Genomic DNA, 22,029 nt, shown 5'->3' with positions numbered 1-22,029 from the left:
ATAGTAAATACACACACACAAAAGTAAAAGGAATCCAAAGAAAACACTAAAGTTAGTCATCAAATCACAAGAGAAGAGAACAAAAGAGGAAGAGAAGAAAAAAGACCTGCAAAAACAAATCCAAAACAAGTAACAAAATGGCAATAAGAAAATACATATCAATAATTACCTTAAACGAAAACAGATTAAATGCTCTAACCAAAAGCCATAAACTGGCTGAAGGGATACAAAAACAAGACCCATATATATGCTGTCTACAAGACACCCAATTCAGATCTAGGGACATATTCAGACTGAAAGAGAGGCGATGGAAAATGGTATTCCATGTAAATGGAAAGCAAAAGAAAGCTGGAGTAGCAATACTCATATCAGACGAAATAGACTTTAAAATAAAGAAAAGTTACAAGAGACAAAGAAGGACTCTACATAATGATTAAGGGATCAATCCAAGAAGAAGATATAACAATTGTAAATATATATGCACTCAACATACGAGCACCTCAATATATAAGGAAAATACTAACAGCTATAAAGGGAGAAGTTGACAGTAACACAATAATAGTGGGGGATTTTAACCCCCATTGTCATCAATGGAAATATCATCCAGACAGAAAATCAATAAGGAAACACAGGCTTTAAATGACACATTAGACCAGATGACTTAATTGATATTTATAGAGCATTCCATCCCAAAGCAGCAGAATACACATTCTTCTCATGTGCACGTGGAATGTTCTCCAGGATTGCCCACATGTTGGGCCACAAAGTGAGCCTCAGTAAATTTAAGAAAATTGAAACCATATCAAGCATCTTTTTCAACCACAGTGCTATGAGATTAGAAATAAACTACAAGAAAAATAAAACTGTAAAAAACACAAACACATGGAGGCTAAACATTATGCTACTAAACAACTAATGGATCACTGAATAAATCAAAGAGGAAATCAAAAAATACCTAGAGACAAATGAAAACTAAAACAAAACTATTCAAAACCTATGGGATGCAGCAAAACAGTTCTAAGAGGGAAGTTTATAGCAATACAATCTTACATCAGGAAACAAGAAAAAATCTCAAATAAACAACTTAACCTTACACCTAATGCAACTAGAGAAAAAACACCAAAAAACCCTAAAGTTAGTAGAAGCAAAGAAATCATAAGAACAGAGAAGAAATAAATGAAATAAAGATGAAGAAAGCAATAGCAAAGATCAATGAAACTGAGGGAGGAGTCAAGATGGAGGAATAGGGGCTTCCCTGGTGGCACAGTGGTTGAGAGCCTGCCTGCCAGTGCAGGGGACACGGGTTCGAGCCCTGGTCTGGGAGAATCCCACATGTCGCTGAGCGACTGGGCCCGTGAGCCGCAATTACTGAGCCTGCGCGTCTGGAGCCTGTGCTCCGCAATGAGAGGCCGCGATAAGGAGAGGCCCACGCACTGTGATGAGGAGTGGCCCCCGCTTGCCACAACTAGAGAAAGCCCTCACACAGAAACGAAGACCCAACACAGCCATAAATAAATAAATAAATAAACCCAAAGTTTAAAAAAAAAAAAGATGGAGGAACAGGAGGACACAGAATTCGTCACTCCTCATAAGTACATCAAGAATATATCTGCAAATGGGGCAATTCTGGGGACTTCCCTGGTGGTCCAATGGGTAAGACTCCACACTCCCAATGCAGGGGGCTGAGGTTAGATCCCTGGTCAGTTGACTAGATCCCACATGCCACAACTAAAGATACCACATGCCATGACTAAACATCCCACATGCCGCAACAAATATCCCACTTGAAGCATTGAAGATCCTGCATGCCGCAACTAAACAAATGGGGCCTAATTAAACTTAAAAGCTTTTGCACAGCAAACGAAACCATAAACAAGACGAAAAGGCAACCCTCAGAATGGGAGAAAATATTTGCAAATGAAGCAACTGACAAAGGAATAATCTCCAAAATTTACAAGCAGCTCATGCAACTCAAATTCAAAAAAACAAAAAACCCAATCCAAAAATGGGCAGAAGACCTAAAAAGACATTTCTCCAAAGAAGATATACAGATTGCCAACAGACACATGAAAGAATGCTCAACATCATTAATCATTAGAGAAATGCAAATCAAAACTACAATGTGATATCATCTCACACCTGTCAGAATGGTCATCATCAAAAAATCTAGAAACAATAAATGCTGGAGAGGGTGTGGAGAAAAGGGAAACCTCTTGCACTGTTGGTGGGAATGTAAATTGATACAGCCACTTTTGAGAACAGTATGGAGATTCCTTAAAAAACTAAAAATAGAACTACCATATGAGCCAGCAATCCCACTACTGGGCATATACCCTGAGAAAACCATAATTCAAAAAGAGTCATGAACCAAAATGTTCATTGCAACTCTATTTACAATAGATAGGACATGGAAGCAACCTAAGTGTCCATCATCGGATGAATGGATAAAGAAGATGTGGCACATATATACAATGGAATATTACTCAGCCATAAAAAGAAACGAAATTGAGATATTTGTAGTGAGGTGGATGGACCTAGAGTCTGTCATACAGAGTGAAGTAAGTCAGAAAGAGAAAAACAAATACCGTATGCTAACACATATATATGGAATCTAAAAAAAACGGTCATGAAAAACCTAGGGTCAAGATAGGAATAAAGATGTAGACCTACTAGAGAATGGACTTGAGGGCACGGGGAGGGGGAAGGGTAAGCTGGGACAAAGTGAGAGAGTGGTAGTGTATATATGGACATATATACACTACCAAATGTAAAATAGATAGCTAGTGGGAAGCAGTCGCATAGCACAGGAAGATCAGCTCGGTGCCTTGTGACCAGCTAGAAGGGTGGGATTGGGAGGGTGGGAGGGAGGGAGATGCAAGAGGGAAGAGTTATGGGGTTATATGTGTATGTATAACTGATTCACTTTGTTATAAAGCAGAAACTAACACACCATTGTAAAGCAATGACCCTCCAATAAAAATGTTAAAAAGAAAAGACAACCCTCAGAATGGGAGGAAATGTTTGCAAATGAAGCAACTGACAAAGGATTAATGTCCAAAATATACAAACAGCATTTGCAACTCAATATCAAAAATAACAAACAACCCATTCAAAAAATGGGCAGAAGACCTAAATAGACATTTCTCCAAAGAAGACATAGTGATGGCCAACAGACACATGAAAAGATGCTCAACATCACTAATTATCAGAGAAGTTCAAATCAAAACTACAATGAAGTATCACCTTACACCAGTCAGAATGGCCATCATCAAAAAATCTACAAACAATAAATGCTGGAGAGGGTGTGGAGCCAAGGGAATCCTCCTACATTGTTGGTGAGAATGTAAATTGATACAGCTCGTATGGAGAACAATATGGAGATTCCTTAGAAAAGTAAAAATAGAACTATCATAGGACCCAGAAATCCCATTACTGGGCATATACCCAGCGAAACTATGATTCAAAAAGTCACATGGACCCCATTGTTCATTGCAACACTGTTTACAATAGCCAGGACATGGAAGCAAACTAAATGTCCATCAACAGAGGAATGGATAAAGAATGTGTGGTACATGTATACAATGGAATGTTACTCAGCCATAAAAATAATGAAACTGTGTCATTTGTAGAGATGTGGATGGAGTTAGAGTCTGTCATACAGAGTTAAGTCAGAAAGAGAAAAAGAAATATCACATATTAACGCATATATGTGGAATCTAGAAATATAGTGTAGATGATCTTATTTGCAAAGCAGAAGTAGAGACACAGAGGTAGAGAACAAATGTATGGATACTAAGTGGGAAGGGGGGGTGGGAGGAATTGGGATATTGGGATTGACATATATACACTATTGATACTATATATAACATAGATAACTAATGTGAACCTACTGTATAGGTCAGGGAACTCTACTCGATGCTCTGTGGTGACCCAAATGGGAAGGAAATGCAAAAATGAGGCAATATATGTATACGTATAGCCGATTCACTTTACTGTACAGTAGAAACTAGCACAACATTTTAAAGCAACTATACTCCAATAAAAAGTTATTTAAAAAATCTATTTGATTTATGACCAGTTGAAAGCATTTGATGTTTGGGCGTGGAGATAGGAGAGATAGAGGAACAGGGATAATCTGGGAACAGAGCTATTGTTTATTAAACTTTAACTAAATGCCAGGCATTCTATATACATTGCTTAATTCTCAGACCCCTAAAATTAGTTGCTGTTATCGCAAATTAGAAAACTGAGGCTCAAATATGGGAAGGATTTTATCCCAAGTCAAACAGCTGGTAAATTAAAGAGCAATTTGAATTCATGCCTGTTTGATTCCAAAACCTCTGCTCTTTGCTCTAACCTATGCTGTCTCTAGCTACCTTACATAGATGTCATTAATCAATTTGGCCTTTAGTGTGACAAAAAGTATTGGAGATAACCAACGCCAAAAGCAGGTCCTACTCTTCATCCTAATGGAGAAGAGAGAAATAAATAACTAAAGCAAAAATGACTGAACAGAAAGATTAAAGGAAATAGTCATTGAAGAGTGTTCATATATTCACTAGATACCAATTTTTTAACCTCATAATGTCAATCAAGCAGACACTTAGCAGATGATCATTATATACAGGAGCCACGCTTGGCATGGCAGAGAAAAAAGGAAAAGCAAGATAGTTCCTGTCCTTGTGAATCTACAGTCTAGTGTAAGTAGGAAGCAGGGGAGAGGGGAGAGGATTAGGAAAACTAGGTAAGAGCTGTATTACTATGGTCTATAAGGTAGAATATAACCCCAAACAGCCTGAGTATTCCATCACATGCAGAGTACTCTTTCCTTTTTGCTTAAGGGACAACTTTCCAGACATAGAAATGAGGTTTTGTTCAAGTGAAGAGTATTCAAGTGCATGATGCCTGTAGCCCTTTGCACAGGTGTTGCCTTGCAAAGCCCTTAGATTGAATTCTTACCTTTCTAAAAATAAATGCTAATTATTATTATAAAATAATTCATGGTTGTTGTAAAAAAAAATGTTGAAATATGGAAAATAAGAAGAAAATATTACCTTCCACTATTTCTCTGTGGCATGTATACACATACACACACATACCAGTACACATGTAGTACATATAGTGATCATTTTATATATATATATATATATATATATATATATATATATATATATTTATAGGATCATATTAGATCCATTGTTCCAAAATCAGCTTAAAATAAAACTTAGCATACTTAACTTCTAAGAGCAAGTCTCGAGACAACTTTCTTCCTAAAAGTAAAAGAAACCGTGTTGTATATAATTTTTTTTTAAAAATCAATGAAACTAAAAGATGATTCTTTGAAAAGATAAACCAAATTGAAAACCTTTAGCCAGTCTCATCAAGAAAAACAGGGAGAGGACTCAAAAAAATTAGAAATGAAAAAGGAGAAGTTACAACTGACACCACAGAAATACAAAAGATCATAAGAGACTACTACAAGCAATAGTATGCCAATACATTGGACAACCTGGAAGAAATGGACACATTCTTAGAAAGGTACAGTCTCCCAAGACTGAACCAGGAAGAAATAGAAAACACGAACTGACCAATCACAGGTATTGACATTGAACTGATTTTAAAATTCCCAACAAACAAAAGCCCAGGTCCAGATGGCTTCACAGGCGAATTCTTTCAAACACTTAGAGAAGAGTTAACTACTGTCCTTCTGAATCTGTTCCAAAAAATCACAGAGGAAGGAAAACTCCCAAATGCATTCTATGAGTCCACCATCACCCTGATAGCAAAACTAGACAAAGATACTACAAAAAAAAAGAAAATTGCAAGCCAATATCCCTGATGAACATCGATGCAGAAATCCTCAACAAAATACTAGCAATCCGAATCCAACAATACATTAAAAGGATCATACACCATTATCAAGTGGGTTTTATCCCAAGGATGCAAGGATTTTTCAATATCTGCAAATCAATCAGTGTGATACACCACATCAACAAATTGAAGAATAAGTGCCATATGATCATCTCAATAGATGCAGGAAAAGCTTTTGACAAAATTCAACCCTCATTTATGATAAAAACTCTCCAGAAAGAGGGCATAGAGGGAACATACCTCAATTTAATAAAGGCCATATATGACAAACACATAGTTAACATCTTACTCAATGGTGAAAAGCCAAAAGAACTTCCTGTAAGATCAGGAGCAAGACAAGGATGCCCAGTCTCACCACTATTATTCAACATAGTTTTGGAAGTCCTAGCCATGGCAATCAGAGAAGAAAAAGAAATAAATGGAATTCGAATTGGAAAAGAAGTAAAACTGTCACTGTTTGCAGATGACATGATACTATACATAAAAAATCCTAAAGACACTACCAGGAAACTACTAGAACTCATCAGTGAATTTCATAAAGTTGAAGGATACAAAATTAATGCACAGAAATCTGTTGCATTTCTATACACTAACAATGAAAGATCAGAAAGATAAATTAAAGAAACAATCCCATTTACCACTGCATCAAAATAAATAATAAGTAAAATACTTAGGAACAAACCTACCTAAGGAGACAAAAGACCTCTACTCTAAAAACTGTAAGACACTGATGAAAGAAATCAAAGACAACACAAACAGATGGATGGGAAGAATTAATATTGTCAAAATTACTATACTACCCAAAGGAATCTACAGATTCAATGCAATCTCTATCAAACTACTAATGGCATTTTTCACAGAACTAGACAAAAAAATCTTAAAATTTGTATGGAGACACAAAAAACCCCGAATAACCAAAGTGATCTTGAGGAAGAAAAATGGAGCTGGAGGAATCAGGCTGCCTGACTTCAGACCATACTACAAAGTTACAGTCATCAAAACAGTATGATGCTGGCACAAAAACAGAAATACAGATCAATGGAACAGGATAGAAAGCCCAGAAATAAACCCACGTACCTATGGTCAATTAATCTATAACAAAGGAGGCAAGACTATACAATGGAGGAAAGACAGTCTCTTCAATAAGTGATGCTGGGAAAACTGATCAGTTACATTTAAAAAAATAAAACTAAAACACTCTTTAACATCATACACAAAAATAAACTCAAAATAGATTAAAAACCTAAATGTAAGACCACACACTATAAAACTCTTAGAGGAAAACATAGGCCAGAACACACTCTGCCATAAATCGCAGCAATATCTTTTTTGATTCATCTCCCAGAGTAATAGAAATAAAAACAAAAATAAAAAAATAGGACCTAATTAAACTCAAAAGCTTTAGCACAGCAAAGGAAAACATAAACAAAACGAAAAGACAACCAACAGAAGAGGAGAAATTATTTGCAAATGATGTGACCGACAAGGGATTAGTCCGAAAATTTTACAAACAGCTCATGCGGCTTAATATCATAAAAACAAACACCCCAATCAAAAAATGGGCAGAAGACCAAATAGACATTTTTCCAAAGAAGACATACAGATGGCCAAGAGGCGCATGAGAAGATGTTCAACATCACTAGTTATTAGAGGAATGTGAATCAAAAGTACAATGAGATATCACCTCACACCAGTCAGAGTGGCCATCATCAAAAAATCTACAAACAATAAATGCTGGAGAGGGTGTGGAGAAAAGGGAATCCTCCTACACTATTAGTGGGAATGTAAATTGGTGCAGCCACTGTGGAGAACAGAATGGAGGTTCCCTAACAAACTAAAAATGGAGCTACCATATGATCCTACAATACCACTCCTGGGCATATATCCAGAGAAAAACATGTTCCCAAAGGAAATATGCACCCCAATGTTCATTGCAGCACTATTTACCATAGCCAAGACATGGAAGCAATCTAAATGTCTATCAACACAGGGATGGATAAAGAAGATGTGGTACATATATACAATGGATTATTACTCAGTCATTAAAAAGAATGAAATAATGTCATTTGTGGCAACATGCATGGACCTAGAGACTGTCATACTGAGTGAAGTAAGTCAGACAGAAAAATACAACTATCGTATGACATCACTTATATGTGGAATCTAAAATAAATGATACAAATGAACCTATTTACAAAACAGAAACAGACTCACAGACTTAGAGAATGAACTTATGGTTACCAGTGGGGAAGGATGGGGGGAGGGATAGTTAGGGAGTTTAGTACTGACACGTACACACTGCTACATTTAAAATGGAAAACCAACAAGGACCTACGGAATAGCCCAGGGAACTCTGCTCAGTATTATGTGACAACCTAAATGGGAAAAGAATTTGAAAAGGAATGGTTACATGTATATGTATAGCCAAATCACTTTGCTGTACACCTGAAACTAGCACAACATTGTTAATCAACTATACTCCAATATAAAATAAAAAATCTTAAAAAAATAAAATCCGTTTTCCAAGAAAAAAAAAAAGGAAGGTGATACTATCACAAAAGGAAATAGAAAATTCTAAATAAGCAGAACCATGACAGCCAACAGAAGCATTTGATAATGTAGTGTAGTAGTTCAGACCACAACCCCAGGGTATGTCTACCTGGGTTAAGTTCCAGATCTGCTATTTTCATTGGTTACATGACATTGACCAGGTAACAATCCTAACAATCCTAAATATGCCTCAGTGCCTTTATACATAAAGAGAGGACACCAATAGTATCTACCTTAAAGGCTACTGTGAATATTAAATGCATTAATGCATTAATGCATGCAGAGCACTTATAACAATGTTCAGCACACAAGAAGCTCCTGAAGAATGTTGGCTTGTATTATTTCCAGAATGAGGGGAAGATTTCCTTAAAGAAGTCTGGTCATGCTTGTGAAATGAAGAAGCAGACTGAACTAAGAGAAACTTACCTTTTAAGTGTGTATCTCTTCAAATCTATCCTCTATTCTTCATCCCCACTTCCTGGGACCTCATTTGAGTCTTTATTATTTCTCACCTGGTCTTACTGTATATGGATTGGGACAAGCAGAGCATGGGTTGAGCTATAGGAAGTAATCTTGTTTGCCTGGAGCACCAGACTAATGACGAGTCAGGTTGGATAAGGGTCTTGATTGCCTGGTGGGAGAGTTCAGACTTAATCACGTAGGCAATAAAAAGTCCTGGAAGATTTTGGAACAAATAATAGTATTGCAGAATTGTATTTTAAGGAAAATTCTCTTAATGGGAGAAAGACTAGGTATGGGAAACTAGTTAAAAGGCTTCCACATAATCCAGGTAGAGATGGTTAGTGCCTGACAAGGTACTGAAGAAGGAAGAACAGGATGAAAGAGATATTGCGGAGGCTGATGATATTTTGCAAATTAATTTATTCATTCAGTATTCATTGAACACCTACTATATGCCTGGCATGGTGACAGGTATTGGGGACACAGCAACATATAATCATTCATTTGTTCAACAAGTATTTATTGAACAATTACAAAGTGTCTCGCATTGTTCTGGGAGCTGGAGATACAGCAGTGGTTCCTGTCTTCAAGGAGCTCACAGCCTAGACTGGGGGAAAGATAATTAAACAGATAATTATGGTTCTTTTTGACAATGTTGGGATGAAGATTAAATCAGCATCTAACCCATTTTGTTTTGGCAATAGGAGCCATGTCACCTAAACTGTGGTGTTTGTGAGTAAAACAGCAAAGGTGGAGGTCAGAGAGGGAAGAAGAGACCAGACTGTGAAGGTCTTTAATGTCACAATATGGGATTTGAGCTTTCTCGTGGGCAAAAGGGAAGGATTAGGGGATTTAAACAAGGGTGTGCAATCCTACTTTAGAGATGTTGCTCTGGGAATTAAGGTAGGGGTGGCCTAGTTTGGAAGTGTAAAGAAAAGACTCTTAGAATCCTAGCAGGTCACAAAAGGCTCATAAAGTTCCTCCAATATTAATCAACCCTTTCAGTTTTATGGACTGAGACCCTAGAGAGGTCAAGTGAACTGATCACACAGCTAATAAAGTGACAAAGTTTAAATCTGAAGGTCTGCCCTGATTCTCAGTCTAGTGCTCTGATGACTACTCCCTAGTTTTGAACTTAAGTATGATCAGCAAAAAATGACTACAGGGATGGGCATAGCAAGTGTGAAGAGCAAGAAAATGAAAGATCAGAAGAGGAGGTGTTAAGCTGGGTTCTTGGGGGGATGGCTTTGTTTTTTCCACATTTGTAACTACAGAGTTTTGCAAACTTTACTACTAAAAACAGACAAACAAAAGAACATCCCTTGGTCAGAAGGCCAAGAATGGTTAGTGGTAAGAGGGTTTGAGGGAGTGCGTGCTAAGGAAGCTTATTCTGTCTGAGAAGAAAACATGTGGCCCAATCCCTAAAGAACAGGTCAGAAAGTTGAGGTTTCTGCCTATTTGGCTAACCACAGCCTCCACCTCGAAAGATGTACTCCAGCGCCCTCTGCTGAATCCTAAAAGCTGGTCTCCCTAGCTCTTGCTGACGCAGACAGTAGGAGAAGCCAAAATGGCGGCGACGCCCCCACGCGCCGTACTGTGGAGGATGACGGGAAGGACTTGGCAGCAATGACTGGAGGATGGACCCCGGGCGCTGGCCGCTGAGTTTGGGGTTTTGGTCCCCCGAGCTGTGACAGCACCTTCTTGTGAAAGCGCTTTGGAAAATTTAAAGAGGTCTCTAAGCTACAGGTATGGCGATGTTGTTGTCATTACAGCAGACAGTCCAGTAGGCAGCGGTAGAGTGTAGCATGAGAGCCTCAGCTGATCCCTATTTGTTTCTAGAACTGGGCTATTATGACAAGATTTGAGGCTAAATTAGAGTTTAAGATTGGTGGAATTTAGACTTTAAAGGAAGGAGTTTTAATCTGAGATACCTATATGAGCCACATGGCAGGGATTTATGGCAGTGGTAAAGATCAGTTAGTGAGCTCCTTGAAATAGTATGTAAAAACATATATGTGTGAATTTCTGTGTATTTCGGGGGAGAGAGGGTCCAAAGCTTTCATCAGATTTTTCCAAAAAAGTTGGTGATCCTTCCTTTAAAAGATTAGGTTCCCCTAGGGGCAGGACAGGAATAAAGACACAGACGTAGATAATGGACTTGAGGAAATGGGCATGGGGAGGGGGAAGGGTAAGATGTGACAAAGTGAGAGAGTGGCATGGACATATATACACTACCAAATGTAAAATAGATAGCTAGTGGGAAGCAGCCACATAGCACAGGGAGATCAGCTCGGTGCTTTGTGACCACCTAGAGGGGTGGGATAGGGAGGGTGGGAGGGAGATGCAAGAGGGAAGAGATATGGGGATATATGTATATGTATAACTGATTCACTTTGTCATAAAGCAGAAACTAACACACCATTGTAAAGCAATTATACTCCAATAAAGATGTTAAAAAAAACCTGGCAGGTAGCATGTGCCATTTTTGCCCTTCTCACTGTTTGTAATATGAATGTAACAACTGGGGTTCCAGTAGCCATCTTGTGACCTTAAGGATGAAAACCATGTGCTAAGGATGATGGAGTCACCATACCAGCCCTGAACAGCCTACTACTAGATCTTTTTTACGTGATGGAAAAATAAGTGTCTATGTTATTTGAAAAAAAAAAAAAGATTAGGTTCTAGGCCAAGGATACCATACCATAATGATTATGCAAAACTTTAGAGCCAGACTCTCTGGTTTCACATCTTTACTAAGATCCCTAGCTGGATGACCTTAAGCAAGCATCTTAACCTGTCTGTGCTTCAGTTCCTCATCTGTAAAATGGGGATAATACCAATGCCTACCTCTGAGGGTTGTTATAAAATGAGTTTATTAACTCAAATTTGTTATAATAAGCATACATTAACTAAAAATAATTTGATGGCTTCCCCAAGAGTTTAGTAACCCTTGGCAGCATTATAGTGCATATATATATATATATATATATATATATATATATATATCATATAATATGTATATCATATCATATATACATATATATATGTATCATGTTATTACACTTTTAACATCCATTCTGTCCTTTGATCCTCCTTATGATTTTATGAGGTTGGTTTACACATAAAGATAATTGAGACAGAGACAGGCTAAATAACATATAAGGTTGTCCTGGTCAGTGACTGACTTGTGATTCTAGAACCAGGTCTGCCAGATTCTTGGCCTAGTGCTCTTTTCATTATGCCATGATGGACTTGTGCAAAGGACCTTATGGAAATGTGGGTTAAACCCTGACTGACTGACTAGAGTCAGTCTAACCCTGACTCTCATTTTAGAGTGGAGAAAAGAAATCCTCAGGTGGTTCTGTATCCAGCCTGGGCTTGAATATATGTGCCACGGAACAAATTGCATATTTTGCAACCCAATCTCATTTATAGAAGGGTAACTTCATTGTAATTTGACCTATTAACATTCAGACTTGTGCAGGTTTCTCAGGTGTTAAAGGAAAACTAAAAGTTTTCCTTGACACTGGTCTCTCTCCAGCTACCACCTTCTTTCCTTCTCTTCTCAGCAGGCTTCAAGAAGAGGGCTGTTTATTCAGGATTTCAAAGCTTTCACTTTCTGCTTCACCTATCAACTCACTTCCCTAAGCATTCTATCAGTGTCCTTCTCATTGGCAAAGCTAGTAGACACTCTTTTGACCCTTATGCTACTTTTAACCATGTTGACCTATAAGGTACCATACTGTTCTCATTTTTCTTTAGCTTCTCTGTCCTTTCCTTATCCATTTTCTTCTGTGGTTTATTTTCCTCTGTCTAATCCTTATTTGCAAAGATATGTCCTTGGCCTTCTCTCTTTCTTCTGTCACATTCATTCCCTGGATAATCTCATCCACTCACTCAGTTTCAACACCTGGAGCTAATGGCTATTAAATTTATGTCCACATCCCAGGCTCTTTTCCCCAACTCCACACTCATATATCAAACTGCCTACCATATATTTCACAAGCAACTCCAACTCATTCTTCTAAAACCAAATTAATCATTTTACCCTTGCCTCATATCTGAAGTGCTACCATCCAACTTAGTCACCAAAGCCAGAAACCTGGCTATAATTTTTGATTCCTCTTTCTACTTTAACTCTTATATATCATCAATTTATCCATTCATTTAACAAATACTGAGTACCTACTTTGTTCCCAGCATTATGCTATGTGATGAGGATATAGCATCTAGGTCAGTCCCTAGCAAAGCCCCTGCCTTCATGCAACTTTCATTCAAGTACCAAGCTCAGTATTAAGCTGTGATTCACATACTAAATTAATCAAAATTTTAAATTGTGAAAATGAGAAGAATAATGTGCTATGAGAGCACATAATCTGGGATCATGTAAGACTTCCCTGAGGAGGTGATGTTTGAGTTGAAGGCTGAAGAATGAATAGGAATTAATTAGATAAAGAGAGGGAAGAGAGTATGGGCAGAGGAGAGAGCATGTATACAAAGCCCTGAGGCAGTGAGGAGGGAGATGTATTTGAGAATCAAAAAGAAGACCAGTGTGTAGTTGGCATGTAGAGAAACACAGGACAGAGTGGCATGAGACAAGGGTGGAGAGGTGGGCAGGAGCTTTATAGGCCACAGAAAGAATTTGGACTTTTTCTTGAGATTAATGAGAAGCTATTAAAGAGTTTTCATCAGGGAAGTGACATGGTCAAATCTGGGTTTTGAAAACATCACTCTGCCTGCTGAATAGCATATCAGAAGATTGGGGAGGCACGTTAGGATGCTTTTGAGATAAATAAGGCAAGAAAGGTGGTGGCTTCTATTGGATTTGTGACAGTGTGGGTCAGAGAGGTGCATATTAAGGGATTAATTAGGAAGTGAAAGTAATAGGACATAGAGACTGATTAGATATGAGGGTAGGAGGTGGCGAGGTAGAGAGAATAGAAGTCCCAGGTTCCTAGTTTCTATCTTGAACAACTAAGTGAATGGTGGTATCATTTTCTGAGTTTGGAATACTACAAAGATAAACAAATTTGGGGTGCAAATAGATGATTTTAGATATCATAACTTAATTGGAAACATTTTTTTGCTTTCTTGGTGATACATAAAATAATAATGCATCTTGCAATGGATGACATTAATTTTAGTTAAATTTTCTTGATGAAACCAAGAACATGGTTGAGATCACCCAGGGAGAGAATACAGACTCAGAAGAAAAGGGAGCAGAGGCCTGAGACTTGAGGATTTCTAATGTTTAAATATCCAGGAGAGGGATATGAACTGGCAAAAAGACAGAGAAAGAACAGGAAGGGGATGTGAAATCCCAGTTTAACTTTCTTTTTTAAAAACTAATTAATTAATTATATTAGAGCATAGTTGATTTACAATATTATATTAGTCTTAGGTGTCCAACATAGTGATTCAATATTTTTATAGATTACACTCATTTAAAGTTATTATAAAATATTGGCTATATTCCCCATGCTGTATAATATATCCTTGTATCTTATTTATTTTATACATAGTAGTTTGTACCTCTTAATACCCTATGCCTGTCTTGCCCCTCCCTGCTTCTGTCTCCCTACTGGTAGCCCCTCGTTTGTTCTTGATATCTGAGTCTGTTTCTGTTTTGTTTATTCATTCACTTCGGTTTTTAGATTCCACATATAAGTGATAACATATAGTTTTTGTCTTTCTCTGCATATCGTATTACACTAATACACTATGCACTATACCTTCCAGATCCATCCATGTTGTTGCAAATGGCAAGACTTCACTCTTTTTTATAGCTGAGTAATATTCCATTGTATATATGTATACAACACCTTCTTTATCCATTCATCTGTTGATGGACACTTAGATTGCTTCCATATATTGTCTAGTGTAAATAATGCTGCTATGAACATTGGGGTGCATATATCTTTTCAAATTAGTGTTTTTGTTTTCTTTGGCTATATACTCAGACATGGAATTACTGGATCATTTGGTAGTTCTATTTTTAGGTTTTTGAGGAATCTCCATAATGTTTTCCACAGTGGCTGTACCAATTTACATTCCCACTACTAGGGTTCCCTTTTCTCCACATCCTCACCAAAATTTGTTATTTGTGGTCTTTTTGATGATGGTCATTCTGACAGGTGTGAGATGATACCTCATTTTGGTTTTAATTTGCAATTCCCTGATTATTACTGACTTTGAGAATCTTTCCATGTGCCTATTGACCATCCATATGTCTTCCTTGGAAATATGTCTATTCAAGTCTTCTTCCCATTTTGAAATCAGGTTGTTTGGTTTTTTTTAGATTAAGTTATATGAGCCATTTATATATTTTATATATTAATTCCTATTGGACATATCACTTGCAAATGCTTTTCCCATTCAGTAGGTTGTCTTTTTGTTTTGTTAATGGTTTCCTTTGCTGAGCAAAGGCTTTTAAGTTTAATTATGTCCCATTTGTTTATATTTGCTTGTCTTTATCTTTGCCTGAGAAGACAGATCCAAAAAAAATATTGTTGTGTCTTATGTAAAAGAGTGTTCTGCCTATGTTTTCTTCTAGTTTTATGGTTTTCAGTCATATATTTATGTTGTTAGTCCATTTTGAGTTTGCATTTGTATATAGTGTGAGAAAATGTTCTAATTTCATTATTTTCCATGTAACTGTCCAGTTTTCCCAGCACCATTTATTGAAGACACTGTCTTTTCCCCATTTTATGTTTTTGCCTCCTTTGTTGTAGACTAATTGACAATAAGTGCATGGGTTTATTTCTGGGCTCTCTATTCTTTTCCATTGATCTATGTGTCCATTTTTGTGCCAGTACCATGCTGCTTTGATTACTGTAGCTTTGTAGTCTGTCTGACATCAGGGAGCATGATACCCCCAACTTTGCTCTTTTTTCTCAAGATTGATTTGGCTATTTGGGATCCTTTGTGGTTCCATATTAATTTTAGGATTATTTGTTCTAGTTCTGTGAAAAATGTCATGGGTATTTTGATAGGGATTTTATTAAATCTGTAGATTGCTTTGGGTAGTATGGCTATTTTAACATTATTAGTCCCTGCAATCCATGAACATGGGTTATCTTCATAGTTTTATAGTTTTCAGAATATGGGTCTTTTTTATTCCTAGTTTATTATTTTTGATACAATTTAAATAGGATTGTTTTCTTGCTTTCTCTTTCTGATAGTTCATACTAGTGTATAGACAAGCAATGTATTTCTATGTATTAATCTTGTATCCTACATCTTTACCGAATTCATATATTACTTTTAATATTTTTTTGGTGGAGACTTCATGGCTTTCTATATATAGTATCATGTCATCTACAAACAGTGACAGTTTTACTTCTTTTCTTCCACTTTGGATCCCATTTATTTCTTATTCTTGTCTGATTGCTGTGGCTAGGGCTTCCAGTATTTTGTTAAATAGAAGTGGTGAGGTGCACATCCTTGTCTCATTCTTGATTTTAGAGGAAAAGCTTTCAGCTTTTCAATACTGAGTATGATGTTAGCTGTGGGTTTTTTATAAATGCCTTTTATTATGTTGAGTTGTGTTCCCTCTATAACACATTCATTCAGAATTTTTATCATGAATGGATGTTGAATTTTGTCAAATGATTTTACTCTGTCTATTGGGGCAATCATGTGATTTTTATCCTTCCTTTTGTTAATGTGGTATAACAAATTGATTGATTTGTGGATAATGAACCATATTTGCATCCCTGGAATAAAACCCACTTAATCGTGGTGTATGACCCTTTGTATATATTGTTGAATTTGGTTTGCTAATATTTTGTTGAAGATTTTTGCATTCATATTCATCAGGGATCTTGACATGTAATTTTTTTTCTTTTTGTAGTGTCTTTGTTTTCAGATCAGGGTAATGGTGGCCTCATAGAATGAGTTTGTGAGTTTTTCCTCCTCTTTCATTTTTTGGAATAGTTTGAAAAGGATAGATATTCACTCTTCTTTATATGTTTGGTAGAATTCCCCTGTGAAGCTGTCCAGTCTAGTGATCAGTCTGTTCAGATTATCTATTTCTTCCTGATTCAGTTTTGGGTGTTGTATGTTTCTAGGAATTTATCTGTTTCTTCTAGGTTGCCCAATTTGTTGGCATACATCTGTTTGTAGTATTCTCTTAAGATTATATTTCTCTGATAATGGTTATTATTTCTCCTCTTTCATTTCTTAGTTTGTTTATTTGAGTCCTCTCTTTTTTATCTTAATGAGCCTGATGAAGGCTTATCTATTTTGTTTATCTTTTTAAAAAAAGCTCTTGGTTTCATTGATCTTTTCTATTTTTTTTGTCTCATTTATTTCCTCTCTGATATTTATTATTAATTTTTCCTTCTGCTGACATTGGGCTTTGTTCGTTCTTCTTTTTCTAATTCCTTTAAATGGTAGATGGTAGGTTAGGTTGTTTCCTTGAGAGTTTTCTCATTTCTTGAGGTATGCCTGTATTGCTATAAACTTCCCTTTTAGAAATGTTTTTACTGTGTCCCATAGATTTTGGAAAGTTGTGTTTTTATTTCAATTTGTCTTGAGGTATTTACTTATTTCCTCTTTAATTTCTTCATTGACCCATTGGCTTTTTAGTTGCCTGTTTAGTCTCCACGTGTTTGTGTTTTTCCCATTTTTCTTCTCATAATTGATTATTTTCATAATGTTGTGTTCAGAAGAGTTTTTTGGTATAATTTCTGTTCTCTTAAATTTGTTGAGACTTGTTTTATGGCCTAGCATGTGATCTCTCCTGGAGAATGTTCCATGTGCACTTGAAGAGAATGTGTATTCTTCTGTTTTTGGATGGAATGTCCTGTAGATATCTAGTAAGTCCAGTTGGTCTAATGTATCATTTAAGGCCACTCTTTCCTTAATGATTTTCTGTCTGGATGATCTGTCTATTGACGTCAGTGGGGTGTCATACTCTTCCACTATTATTGTATTATTGTCAATTTCTCCCTTTATATCTGTTAATATTTGCTTTATATATTTAGGTTCTCCTATATTAGGTGCATATATGTTAATGAATGCTATAGTCTCTTTTTGTAGTGATCCCTTTATCATTATATAATGCCCTTCTTTGTGTTTTGTTATAGACTTTAAAAAAAAAGTCTATTTTTTCTGAGATGATTATTACTACCCCAGGTTTCTTGTCATTTCCATTTGCATGGAATATTATTCTCCATCCTCTCACTTTGTCTGTGTGTGTCTTCATCTCTGAAGTGAGTCTCCTGTAAGCAGCATATATATGGGTCTTGTGTTTTTATTCATTCAGACATTCTTTGTCTTTTGATTGGAGCATTTAGTCCTTTTACATTTAAAGTAATGATTGGTAGGTATGTACTTATTGCCATTTAGTTACTTGTTTTCTGGTTGTTTTTGTAGTTCTCTGTCCTTTTCCTCTTTTTTTAGTTTAGTCCCTTGTGGTTTGATGATTTTCTCTAGTGGTATGCTGCATTCCTTTCTCTCCAGTTTTTGTATATATATTGTAGAATTTTGGTTTTTGGTTACCATGGTGTTTGTATATATTGAACCATAACTATATATACTTGTTTTAAACTGATAATCATTTAAGTTCAAACACATTATAAAAGCTCCACATTTTTTATTCCCTTCCCCCACGTTTTGTGTTTTTGATGCTGTATTTTACATCGTCATGTCTATCTCTTAACTGTTTATTATAATTACAGCTGCTTTTACAATTTTTATCTTTTAATCTAATTTATTTAAGTGGTTGATCCACAGCCTTTACTATATATTTGCCTTTATTATATATTTGCCTTTACTAATTGGATTTTTCATTTCCTATAAATTCTTCTTGTTGTAGTCTTTTCTCTTCCACTTGAAGAAGACCTTTTAACACTTATTGTAAGATCAGTTCAGTATTGATGAATTCTTTTAGTTTTTGCTTGTTGAGAAGTTCTCCAATCTCTCCTTCAATTCTGAATGGTAACCTTGCTGGGTAGAGTATCCTAGGCTGTAGGTTTTTCCCTTTCAGCATTTTAAATATATAATGCCACTCCTTTCTGGCCTGCAAAGTTTCTGCAGAAAAATCAGCTGATAGTTTTACAGAGTTCCCTTGTATGTGACTATTTTTCTCTTGTTGCCTTTAGAATTCTCTCTTTATCTTTAACTTTCTACTTTAATTATGATTTGTCTTGGTGTGAGTCTCTTTGGGTTCATTCTTGTTTGGGGAACTCTATGCTTCCTATACCTGGATATCTGTTTCCTTCTTCAGGTTCATGAAGTTCTTAGGCATAATTTTATCAAATACATTGTCTATCCTTTTCTCTCTTTTCTCCTTTGTGACCCCTATAATGTGAACGTTAGTATGTTTTTATGTTGTCTCAGAGGTTTCTTCAACTGTCCTCATTTTTTAAAAGTTTTCTTCTTTCTGTTCTGATTGGGTGATTTCTATTATTCTATGTTCCAGATCACTTATATGTTCTTCTGTATCCCCTAGTCTACTGTTAGTTCCTTCTAGTGTATTTTTCATTTCAGTTATTGTATTCTTCAGCTCTGATTGGTTCTTTTCTATATTTTCTATTTCCTTGTTAAAATTCTCATTGTGTTTATTCTTTTCCCAAGTTCAGTTAGCATTCTTATTACTAATGCTTTAATCTTTATCTGGTAAATTCTCTCTTCTTTTAGTAGGGTTTTCGTGATTTTTTTTCATGTTTTTTATTTTGTTTGTTTGAAATACATTTCTCTGTCTTCTCATTTTGCTTAACTTTCTCTATCTTTATGAAAGTAGGTGAAACAGTTACTTATTATGAGTTTGAAGGGGTGTCCTTGTGTGAGAGTGTCCCTGTTCAGTCTGCATGTACCCAGTGGCTTTGGTGGGAGAGCTGGATCTGAGTGAACACAGGTCAGGTCATCCCCCAGGGTGTGCTGGCAGTTACCACCTTGGTGGGAGGTAGGGATGGAGATGGAGGGACTAGATCCAGAGCCAGGTATGAGCTAGGGCTTCTCCTGTGTTCAGTGGCAGTCACTGCCCTATATGGGGTGGACTTGTAGCCCAAGGTGCTGGAGCAGAAGCCCTGAGGGCTGGGTCCAAGCTGGTTCCATTCCCTCTAAGTGTAGGTTTCCTCCCCTCCCCTCTGCAAAGACACCTCTTCCCTATTATAGAGCAGCACCAGAGCAAGAGGGGCTGGGGTAGGTGGGCAGTGTGGGCCAGGGTATGTGCTGGGACAGTTCAGACAAACCAGTTAAAGCCCCAGGTAGTTTCCAGTTCACTGTTGCCATGTGCCAGCAAGGGCCTCCCTCTCCGCATGCATAGGCCGGGTCAGGTCCAAGCTGGCTCCACTTTCTCCAAGTGCATGCACTCCCCCCACCCCACAATGGCACTTCCACCTCAGTGAGGAGCAGTGCTGGAGCAAGAAGGAACACAGTGGGTGCCTGATGTGAGTGGGGTATGCTATGGGACAGTCTTGGCAAGCTATTCAAAGCCCCAGGCAACTCTCAATCTGCTGCCTCTGCGTGCACCCTGGCAACGGCCATTCTGGCCCTGTTCAGAGGCAAGACCAGATCTGAGTGCACTCTCCTCGGCAATGGCATCTTCACCCCAACTGCGAGTGGTGCCAGAGCCAGGGGGCTAGAGCCAGCACCTGGCATGGGCCAGGGCCTGTGCTGGGATGATTCAGGCTAGTCGGTCAGAGCCCCAGGCAGTTTTCAATCTGCTGCCTCTGCATGTGTACTGGTAATGACTGCCTTCACCCTGTTCAGAGGCAGGGTGAGGTCCAAGCTGGCTATGTTCTCTCTAAATGTGCACTCTCTCTTTGGCAATGGCAGCCTTCACCTTTATGGAGAGCTGTGAGGGAGCAAGAGGGGCTGGAGCAGGCACTCAGTGCAGGCTGGAGTGTTTTCTGGGGCAGTCATGGGAAAGTGGCTAGAGCCCCAGACGTTTTCAGTCTGCTTCCTCTCCCTTGTTCCTGGGAGTAAGCAAGTGTGTGCATGTGCTCTTCACAAATGGAGTCTTGGTTTCTTACAGCCCTCCTGTAAGTCCCACTGGTTTTCAAGCCAGCTAAGGGGACTGATCTTTCCATTGTTGGACTCCAGGGCTGAGGTGCCCAATATGTGGCTCTAACCCCTCTTTCCCCAGGGAAGATCCCTGAGCCCATGATATACCCCTCCTCTTCTGTGTCCACTGCTAGGGGTGTGGGTCCCTACCTGATTGCATCTCTTCCCTTACTTCCTGACTCTGTGTGGATTTTTCTTTATAGCTGTGGTTGTAGAAGAGCCTTTCTGTCAGTCTTCAGTTTGCTTTCAGAGAGAGCTGCTCTACCTATAGATGTATTTTTGATGTGTTTGTGGGGGAATCTGAGCTCAACGTCCTGTACTCCACCATTTTGATCTCCTTCCCTATTTTTACTTTCTAGTTGCTCTTAACATTTTTTCTTCTGCTATTTAATTCTATCATGTCTTCTGTATTTGTTAGTGGTACCTTTTTTGTTTTTTGGGTTTTTTTAAGACAGGTTTCCCTTCTCTTCTCATTCTAAGTGTGTGATGTAAAAATGAACATCTTCATATGTTTGCACACTCAGATCTTAAGGGAGTAGGATCTTTTGTTAATAGATCCGGCCATCAGGTGATGGTCATCTAACCATTATTATTATTTGTTGTAACTGATCCATTTTAGAACAGGTGGAAAGACTCTCCCATATGATCAACGTCTGCTCAATAAAGTTCTCTTACAGCCAAGAATCTACAAAGGCTTACATAGGCAGTGGTAATCTTTCACCTTGATTTTTGATCATTAACTACAAGGTTCAAGACCAGAAAACAATGGACTACAGAGTCAGTAGGTTGAGCTGGCTAAGATTTTTCCCACAGCTGGCCACATTGTTTCACCCAACCATGGGCTGATTGGCAAGAAGGATCTAGGGACATAGTCAACCTAATTTTAACACACGGACAACTGACACTTTTATCAACTGTAATACTTGACCAAGATAAAGCATATTTCTAGTTCATTCACTCTGATAGTGGACCACAGAATTTGGTCTCTTTAAGCTATAGATACAAGGTTCTGGTCTTGGACATGTGAGGAAACTCAATCTCTCATACTGCTGAAGACTCCCAAGTCATTTAATCCTAGACCAGACATCTGAGTTTTATTTGAATGACACAGGAATTCTCTAATACATATTCATG

General features: G+C 37.6%; 1 protein-coding gene across 2 annotated transcripts in view; it reads left to right on the top strand.

Annotated features, from left to right (window-relative positions):
• Nucleotides 1-2,865: 2,865 nt before the first annotated feature.
• The window catches only part of EDA2R (ectodysplasin A2 receptor), a 137,230-nt gene continuing 118,066 nt past the window's right edge, over nucleotides 2,866-22,029 (top strand). Inside the window, exon 1 of one of the 2 annotated variants that reach the window (XM_082444995.1) lies at nucleotides 2,866-10,629. The gene's annotated coding sequence lies outside the window, so the exon portion shown is untranslated. The remainder of the gene's footprint in view (nucleotides 10,630-22,029) is intronic. The other variant, XM_082444991.1, reaches the window with a different exon arrangement.

Source organism: Balaenoptera physalus, assembly GCF_965194825.1.
Source record: "Balaenoptera physalus genome assembly, chromosome: X".
Lineage (NCBI taxonomy): Eukaryota > Metazoa > Chordata > Mammalia > Artiodactyla > Balaenopteridae > Balaenoptera > Balaenoptera physalus.
Note: the sequence above shows the minus strand (reverse complement) of the source record. Positions and strands in the feature narration are given on the sequence as shown.